Source organism: Mauremys mutica, chromosome 6, assembly GCF_020497125.1.
Source record: "Mauremys mutica isolate MM-2020 ecotype Southern chromosome 6, ASM2049712v1, whole genome shotgun sequence".
In the NCBI taxonomy this organism is placed as follows: domain Eukaryota; kingdom Metazoa; phylum Chordata; order Testudines; family Geoemydidae; genus Mauremys; species Mauremys mutica.
In genome coordinates this window covers 46,598,233-46,607,247 of record NC_059077.1, presented here as the reverse complement: position 1 = coordinate 46,607,247, position 9,015 = coordinate 46,598,233, and the positions used below count along the sequence as shown (strand labels likewise).

General features: G+C 48.2%; 1 protein-coding gene across 6 annotated transcripts in view; it reads left to right on the top strand.

Moving 5' to 3' along the window:
• Positions 1 to 258: 258 nt before the first annotated feature.
• TMEM171 (transmembrane protein 171) overlaps positions 259 to 9,015 on the top strand; it is a 28,685-nt gene continuing 19,928 nt past the window's right edge. For 2 of the 6 annotated variants that reach the window (XM_045020281.1, XM_045020278.1), the window contains exon 1: positions 338 to 490. The gene's annotated coding sequence lies outside the window, so the exon portion shown is untranslated. Of the gene's footprint in view, positions 491 to 9,015 lie in introns of all 6 variants that reach the window. The other 4 variants (XM_045020280.1, XM_045020279.1, XM_045020283.1 and 1 more) reach the window with 3 other exon arrangements.

Genomic DNA, 9,015 nt, shown 5'->3' with positions numbered 1-9,015 from the left:
GCAGTGTCCCTGCCCTGCCGTTGCGGGGGGGCTGGGCCCGGCTGTACATTGCACCTGTGGGGTGGGCGAGCGCAGGGAATCTGCCCCCGGGAGTTTCGGGTCCCTGCATGGGGGCCTGGGGCTGCTGCTGGGCTCGTCGCTGCGCCCTGGCGCCGCCGCGACCTCTGTGAACTGGCCGCCCTGGGCGCCGCGTCCCCCACGCCCTGCAGCTCGCCGCCGCCGCCGCCCTCAGGCTGCCGAGGAGACGCGGGGCGGGGGCAGCGCCCGGGCACAGCGCGCCGCCTGCCCTGCCCTGCGCTCAAGGTCGCAGAAGGTGCCAGTCAGAGCCGGTCCAGGCACGTCCGCGCCGCCTGGCCCCGAGCCCGCAGCCAGCGCCGCCCATCGGCCCCTGGGCGCTGCCTCAGTTGCTTAAATAGCGGCTCCCGCCGCCGGGCCGCCCAGTATGAGCCCGGCGCGCTGCACACTACCGCCGCCGCCGCCGCCTCTTCAGGTAAGGGCCGCCGCCCTGTCCCCCTCCGCCCGCGGGCCGGGAAGCCGGCGGATCCCCCCCACAGCCCCCGAGCAGCGGGAGCCCGGGGATCCAGCACCGCCGAGCTGCCTAGACGGGGGGCGGCTGGGCGGGCGCGGATGGGCGAATTAGAAAGGGCGGGAGAGCGGGGTCCGGACGCCCAAGGGAGGGGCTCACCCTGAGCAAACCGCCCCCGGTTGCACGGGGGGGGGGGAGAGGCAGAGTGTCTCCTTCCTGCGCCTCCGGGGACCCTGCGGCTGCGGCTTGTCTCCATCCCCTGGCGTCAGTTCCGTGCCCTTAGCCGGTCTGGAAGCGCGGCCGTAGCCCTGCGGGCCAGGCTGTGCGCAGACCTTTGCGGGTTAGTCCCGCCCCGCGTTTCTCCAGTGCGGCACCCGCGGCTGCCTGCTTCCACCGGGGGCGCTTCGTGCGGCGGTTGGGGCGGGGCTAAGCGGTGGCCCCGCCCCTGGAGCCGCCAGCAGGGGCTGGGCCCTGCCCCCCTCAGGCGCCACAAACCCTGGAGGCAGCGGGGCTTGGGCTTGCGCTTGCGCTAAGGTGTGGCAAGTATTGGGCTCTGCTCCCAGGCGCACCATTCCCTCCCATCGACCCTGGCCCCAGAGCATGCAGCACCGAGCTCCTGGGCTCCTGCCATGGGCTCTGACTGTGGGGCTTCAGGCTCCATCTCTGGGCTTCAACCGCATGGCAAAGGGCTCCAGCCACAGGGTTTTGGGCTCTGGACATGGGATCCAACCTCAGCCTCCCCCAGTGGGTCCCCCAGGCCCCAGTGTTCATTTTTCTGGCAGGGGAGTGCTCCTCCACCTTGAGGCTCAGCACCCACTCTGCCCCCTCCCTTAAGGCCCCACCTCTTCCTGTCCCCTTCTGCCCCTCCCCCCAGTGGCTCCTGCTCTTCGCCAAACAGCTGATCAGCAAGTGGCTGGTGGGTGCTGAGCACCCACTATTTTTCTTCTGTGGGTGCTCCAGCCCTGGAGCACCCATGGAGTTGGCACCTATGGTTTCAGCTGCATGCTCCATTCCCTGGCCGCGTGGTGGTGGGCACCTGGCTCCAGCCATTGGGCTTCAGGCTCCAGCCCCCAGCTGTGCAACGGCAGGAGCCAGCCCCAGGCTACCCCCTCTTGCCCCCATTGCTCCTGGCCCCTGCTGTGTCCTCTAGCCCCCATGCCTGACTGTGTGGCTATAGGGTTCTGGTCTCTGCACTCCTCCCCATCACTCTTGGCCCCCACTGCCTCCCCCAGCCTTCCCTCCAGTCCCCCAGGCACCCACTGCTTCCTCTAGCCATTGCCCCTGGACCCCAGCTGCCTCCCTACTCACCTCCCCATCCAGGGCTTAATTTGTCCCCCAGCTTGCCAGGGCTGAGTATGTCTGTTGTGAGAAGTAATATTTGTATGTTTGTTGATATCACTTTTCACTGCCTCCCAGCTAGCTAGCAAGTCTGCTGCTATGGAAAGTGATATTAACAAACATACAAATACCACTTTTTACAGAAACAGCCTTACTAGCTACCAAGTCTAAAAAGAAAAAAAGAAACAACAACAAAAGACAAGAACATGCAAAGCACCTTATTTGTTTCTATTCTGTTTAGGTCCAGTAAAGAATATAGAGACAACTGTACATTATTTTTATTATTGAGTCTGAAAAAAAAAAGCCACATAAATTACAATGATTTGATCATGTATATGTGCATATATATTTGTTTTTCCTACAGTTAATTAGGTATATTGGGGAAAAGTGTCAGTGCAGCCACCAGCAAGAGTTAAAGCAGCAAAGACGTCTGTTAGTCTATAAGGTGCCGCAGGACTCTTTGCTGCTTTTACAGATCCAGACTAACTCGGCTACCCCTCTAATACTCAGCAAGAGTTAATGGCCGCACTCTGGGGCCACCAAAAATTTGTTGTGAGAACCACTGGCCTAGGCGATCCCTGTGTTCTTTTTATTCCATTCTCAGCAATGTTGATTTGCCTTCTTGTTTATCACCACTTTCTCTTTTTAACTCCCTTTAATTTAAACTGCTCATATACCTGACAAGGTTCTAAATTAATGTTATCAACTCAAGAAAGGAGCCTGAGTGTCACTGTGGACACTCAGTGAAGACATTGTCTCAATGTGCAGCTGCACTTTTAAAAAAGCAATCTAACTGTTAGGCTGCATGAGGAATGGGATGGAGAATTCATAGATTCCAAGACCAGAAAGCAGGGCCATAAGCAGGGCGAGGCAAGGTGCAAAGTCAAATGGGGCAGAAAAATTATGAAAAAACGGTAGGGAGAGCAAATAGGCATTTTAGCACCTGGGGCAAGCAAGCATACCTACAGCTCTGCCAGAAGGGACCATTATAATCATCTAGTCCAGGAGTTCTCAAACTGGGGGTGGGACCCCTCAGGGGGTCGCGAGGTTATTACATGGGGGGTCGTGAGTTGTCAGCCTCCACCCCAAACCCCGCTTTGCCTCCAGCATTTATAATAGTGTTAAATATATTAAAAAGTGTTTTTAATTTATAAGGTGGGGTCGCACTCAGAGGCTTGCTGTGTGAAAGGGGGCACCAGTACAAAAGTTTGAGAACCACTGATCTAGTCTGACCTTCTGTATAACGCAAGCCATAGAACTTCCCCAGAATAATTCCTAGAACATATATGTCAAAAAAAATCCAATCTTGATTTAAAAATTGTCAGTGAAGGCAAATCCATCACAATACTTGCCAAATTGTTTCAATGGTCTGAATTTCCTTAGCTTCAACTTCCAGCCATTGGATTTCTCTGCTAGATTGAAAAGGCCATTATTAAATATTTGAACTGATTGGTTTTGCTCATCGTGTAATTCAAGATTTTAGAACTAGAGGATTTCATCTTCTCACACCTTTCCTCCTTTTTTTTTCTTTTCAACTCCCAATTGGTTTCTTAACTTTGAATGAACTTGTCATTGAATTGAACTACTTGAATAAACTGAAATGAATAAAATGTTCTCTCTGCTCCTACAAAAGAGGTTACTGCTGTCAAAAGATGATATAACACTTTTAACAAATTCTGGTTCCAGGTGCTTAGCTAGTAATTTCCACCAGATCAGTTGTTTGTAAGGCTGTCAAGTGATTTTAAAAATTAATTGTGCCATTAAAAAAAATAGAATACCATTTATTTAAATATTTTTGGATGTTTTCTACATTTCAAATATTGGTTTAATTACAACACAGAATATAAAGTGTACTGTGCTCACTTTTTATTTTTGATTACGAGTGTTTGCACTGTCAAAAGACAAAATAAATAATATTTTTCAATTTACCTAATACAAGTACTGTAGTGCAATCTCTTTATCATAAAAGTTGAACTTACAAATATAGAATTATGTACAAAATAACTGCATTCAAAAATAGAACAATGCAAAATTTTAGTGCTTGCAAGTCCACTCACTCCTACTTTTTGTTCAGCCAGTCGCTCAGAAAACAAGATTGTTTACATTTGCAGGAGATAATATTGTCCTCTTCTTGTTGACAATGTCACCTGAAATTGAGAACAGGCATTCTTATGATACTGTTGTAGTGCAAGATATTTACGTGCCAGATGCACTAAAGATTCATATGTCCCTTCATGTTTCCACCACCATTCCAGGGGATGAATCATGAATCCATGCTGATGACTGGTTCTGCTTGAAAATCATCCAAAGCAATGCGGACCGACGCATGTTCATTTTCATCATCTGAGTCAGATGCCACCAGCAGAAGGGTCATTTTCTTTTTTGGTGGTTCGGGTTCTGTAGTTTCTGCATTGGAGTGTTGCTCTTTTAAGACTTCTGAAAGCATGCTCCACACCTCGTCCCTCTCTGATTTTGGAAGGCACTTCAGATTCTTAAATCTTGGGTCGATCTTTACAAATCTCACATTGGTACTTTGCGTTTTGTCAAATTTGCAGTGAAAGTGTTCTTAAAACGAATAACAACATGTGCTGGGTCATCATCTGAGACTGCCATGACATGAACTATATGGCATAATGTGGGTAAAAGAGCAGGGGATGTACAGTTCTTCCCCAAGAAGTTAAGTCATAAATTTAATTAATGCATTATTTTTTTAACGAGCGTCATCAAGCATGGAAGCATGTCCTCTGGAATGGTGGCTGAAGCATGAAGGAGCATACGAATGTTTACCATATCTGGCACGTAATACCTTGCAATGCTGGCTACAAAAGTGCCATGCGAATGCCTGTTCCCACTTTCTGGTGACATTGTAAATAAGAAGAGGACAGCATTATCTCCTGTAAATGTAAACAAACTTGTTTGTCGTAGCAATTGGCTGAACAAGAAGTAGGACTGAGTGGATTTGTAGGCTCTAAAGTTTTACATTGCTTTGTTTCTGAGTGCAGTTATGTAACAAAAAAAAATCTACATTTGTAAGTTACACTTTCACAATAAAGAGATTGCACTACAGTACTTGTATGAGGTGAATTGAAAAAATACTATTTCTTCTGTTTATCATTTTTACAGTGCAAATATTTATAATCAAAGTGTACACTTTGATTTCAATTACAACACAGAATACAAGATCTATATGAAATCGCGATTAATCTTTTTTCAGTTAATCATGTGAGGTAACTGTGATTAATTGACAGCCCTAGTTGTTTGCCTTTCTTTAAAACTTGACAGCAAATGTACTGTTGAATATTTTTTGTATTTTAATTTAAATTAGTTTTAATAGATTGTCAGTTTCAAATTTAACTTTAAATAGGTTAATTTAAAAAAACAACCCTGTATTTAATTTAAATAAAATCATCTGGTTGTTTTTTTTTAATCACTGATTTTTTTGTTATCTATCTTGCATTGTATGGATGACAAGAATATCCAGAGTTAAAACTGTGAACTTGAACACATTTTGGAAGAAATGTCAAATGTCATGCTTCAAGGTTTAAACTAATCTAATTACTAGGGATTAAGAACAAACCTAAAAGGGGGGGGGAGATTATCCCACATCTGCCTAATACGAGGATTCTTCTACCTTTCTCCAAAGGATCTGGTGCTGGCCGCTGTCAGAGACAAAATATTGGCATAGATGGACCAGAAGACTGATCCATCATGGCAATTCCTATGTTCTTGTCCCTCTACCCCCAGTCATGCTATTCTCTGGACAGAGAGAATATTCTATATTTGGTCATTTGTGTAACACTTATGGTATGACAGTAATCTGTCATCTAAACCTTTACTCTGAAAGTCTTATTCTGCAGTACTTGAAATGACTAGTTACCCCTCCCACTCTCCAAACCCCTCGATCCCAGCCTGGAGCACCCTCCTGCACTCCAAATCTCTCATCCCTAGCCCCACTCCAGAGCCTGCACACCCTCCTGCACCCCAATTCCAATTTTGTGAGAATTCATGGCCCGCCATACAATTTCTGTTGCCCAATGTGGCCCTCGGGTCAAAAAGTTTGCCCACCCCTGTACTATAGTGATGAGTACTACAGGAAAGCCCATGAGAAAATTAATAATTTTGTCTTTAAAGCAGTGCCCATGCTGAATGAGAATAAAACAAAATATTGAATAGCTGCTCATTCACTAAACACTGTCAGGGGGTCACTGTGGAGGGGTCACTGTGGAGAAAAAATGTATGTGATGGTGTAATTAAATACTGTGTCCCAATGCATATGCCCTAGTAAGCTGAATTAAGGTTGCACAGGCAACCATAATTCTGGTATTTCTAATTTTTAGGTGTTGACTTTGCAACTTTAATAATGTCCTTTTAATTTGGGGAGTTTTTGTGTGTAATATCTTGTTTTGTTTTGTTTTTTTCAAAAAAGAAAACTGAAAAAACATGTGGCCTATCTATCATGTGGTTTCCTATTAACACCTGCATGGTACATCAGCAGGGTTGGAACTTTTAGATCCACTGCACAGACCTCTGCCACTTGAGCTAATGGAATCACTGCTAGCAGTAATAAGTTCTCATCCTTTCTAGGTGAACCAGCACTAGAGGTGGGTGGGACACTTTGCCAGTGTGTTTCACAGGTTTTGCTGACAGCAGAGGAATGGCAAGACTCAGGAATTTTGGGTTCCATTTCAGATGTTGGAGAGGAGTGTGCTGTAGTGGGCACAGACACTTCTGCCCCATCCCCAGCAATCTATCCATGTCCTTTCACTGGCAATTTTTTGTTCCAGGCCTAGTCTCCATTCCTCAGGCTTCTCATCCCAGGCCCAGCCTGTCACAATTCACCATGTCACAGTTCTTGAATTAACTGCACCTCTCACCCTCTCCTGGTCTCCATGAGGGTGCCCACTTAGGTCTGAGGCCAATAGCCATCACCTTTCTCAGGGTGGGATGCCTTAATGCTTTCCCTCTAGCCCAGGGTCTTAAGCTGCCAATTCTTTCAATTCACTGTGATCACCAGGGCAGGTCTGAGTTCAGTTCAGCACCTGCAGTTGTACTCTCTGAGGCAATGATAGGGGTAGCCAGTGATCAGCCAGTTCTCATTAAACCAAAGTACTATTTATTTAGAAAAAAATATTACAAAGAAAACACATCTTAAAACAATGACCAGCTAACATGCATGCCTGGCTAACCAGGCAGTCACCCATCTTTCATATGGACACTCTGGTAGGTTCTGAAATACTTTGGGCCCTCTCACATGGTCTGATTCTGTTGGACACAGCCTCATGCCTGTCAGTTTCCAGATGGCATCTGTGTACCAGTCTCTCCCTAGGTTAGAGCCGTTCCTTAAAACAGTCCTTTGTATTTAGGCCTCTAGAACCAGGTTGAACCAGTATATGCACTTCACCCTAAGGTGGTGCTGTGAAACTTCAAAAGGTACTTTACCTGCATTGTTGCAATATTGGGGATTTGCATTGCATTGAGGATCTGCTGTTGTCTTTAGTTCCTGCAGGAAGCACCCCTTATTTGATCCATTTGGCCCTGAATACAATCAGGAGCCTGCCCATAAAGAGACATATATTATAAAGTTAACACAATAATCCTGTTTACATAGAATTGCATCTGTCACACACCACTCCCAGTTCCTTTGTTCAATCTGTGTCCCACATGCAGTCCCAGCCTCCTAGTCCAACCAGTTCCCTCCCTCCTCTGGCTCCTGTCCAGCCACTCCCTGATCTGTCTTCCCTTCCCCCATGCCGACTTCCATTTGTCTGCCACTGTTTCTCCTTCCTTCCCTGGTCTCTTCATCCAATCTTAGTTAGTCTACCTCCTCCCCACTGCCAGATCCTTGTCCCAGTTCTCTCCCTGCACACCAGCTCCTGGACCTTGTCAGATCTGGCCCCACTGCTCTCCACTGATTGCTAGTCCTCAGGGCCAGCTCCAGGCACCAGCGCAGCAAGCAGATGCTTGGGGTGGCCAACGGAAAGGGGCGGCACGTCCGGGTCTTCGGCGGCGGGTCCCTCAGTCCCTCTCAGAGGGAAGGACTTGCCGCCGATGACTGATTTTTATTTTTTTCCCCCGCCGCTTGGGGCGGCAGAAATGCTGGAGCTGGCCCTGCTAGTCCTATATTCTTTGCCCAGCTAGTCCCAGTCTCCCTAGCTCCTCTTTCAATTTTTTCCCAGCCTGTCCCACCTGTCTGGCCCTTTGTCTCAATCTACTCTTTCTTCCCTCCCCACAGTCTAGCTCTTGTCCCTGCTGCATTTGAGTCAGACACCTTCCATGCTGCCTGGACCCAGGGTGGAGCCAATCTTCCCCTGCAGCTGCAGTTCCTAGCTGCAGAACAGGGTGGGACCAGGCTCTGGAACTGAGAGCAAGCTGTCACTCTTGTGCTCTCAATGCCCCTGCTAGGCTCAGGCACCTTGGAGGAAGAAGGTGACTGACGTTTCAGATGGCACTCAGTCAAAATGGCTTGATTTCCCTATAGTCTTTGCATATGGAAATGAGGTTAATCTGCAGTAAAGATGACTGCCATCTCTTGCTTTTTATTGGGCTCAACAGGCTGTTCTCAGGGAAGATGGATACCTGGACCTAGGGTGACTAGATGGCAAGTGTGAAAAATCGGGACGGGGACGGGGGTGGAGGGGTAATAGGAGCCTATATGAGAAAAACCCAAAAATCGGTACCATCCCGATAGGGACACCTGGTCACCCTACCTGGACCTCTATGGTTAAAGTATGGGAGTAGAGAGGGAAATTGAGAGGAAAAGGAGGGGAAACACAGAGTCAGGTGAGACCTATGGGAGACTACAGAAGCAGAATGAGAGTGGGACCAGTGCGGGGATTAGCCACCGGGCCAACAGGACCCGTGCCCAGGGTCCCTGGCCAATTGAGGGACCCCAGAAAAATGGATGCCCCTGCACCCCAACCTTGCTCCCCAGCAGGAGTGGAGGGGATGACTTCAGGCAGAAGGGGTGGAGAGGGCCCCCCACTTGCTCTGGCCCAGGGCCCCACAAAAGCTTAATCCACCTCTGAGTGGAACAGAAAACTGGATGTGGTAGGGAGGAAAATAGAGCAGTGATAAGGAAGGTGTATGGAGAGAGTGGCTGGCTAGGATAAAAGGAGTTTCCCCTAGTGGAAGGCTCACACTGTGTGCGTTTT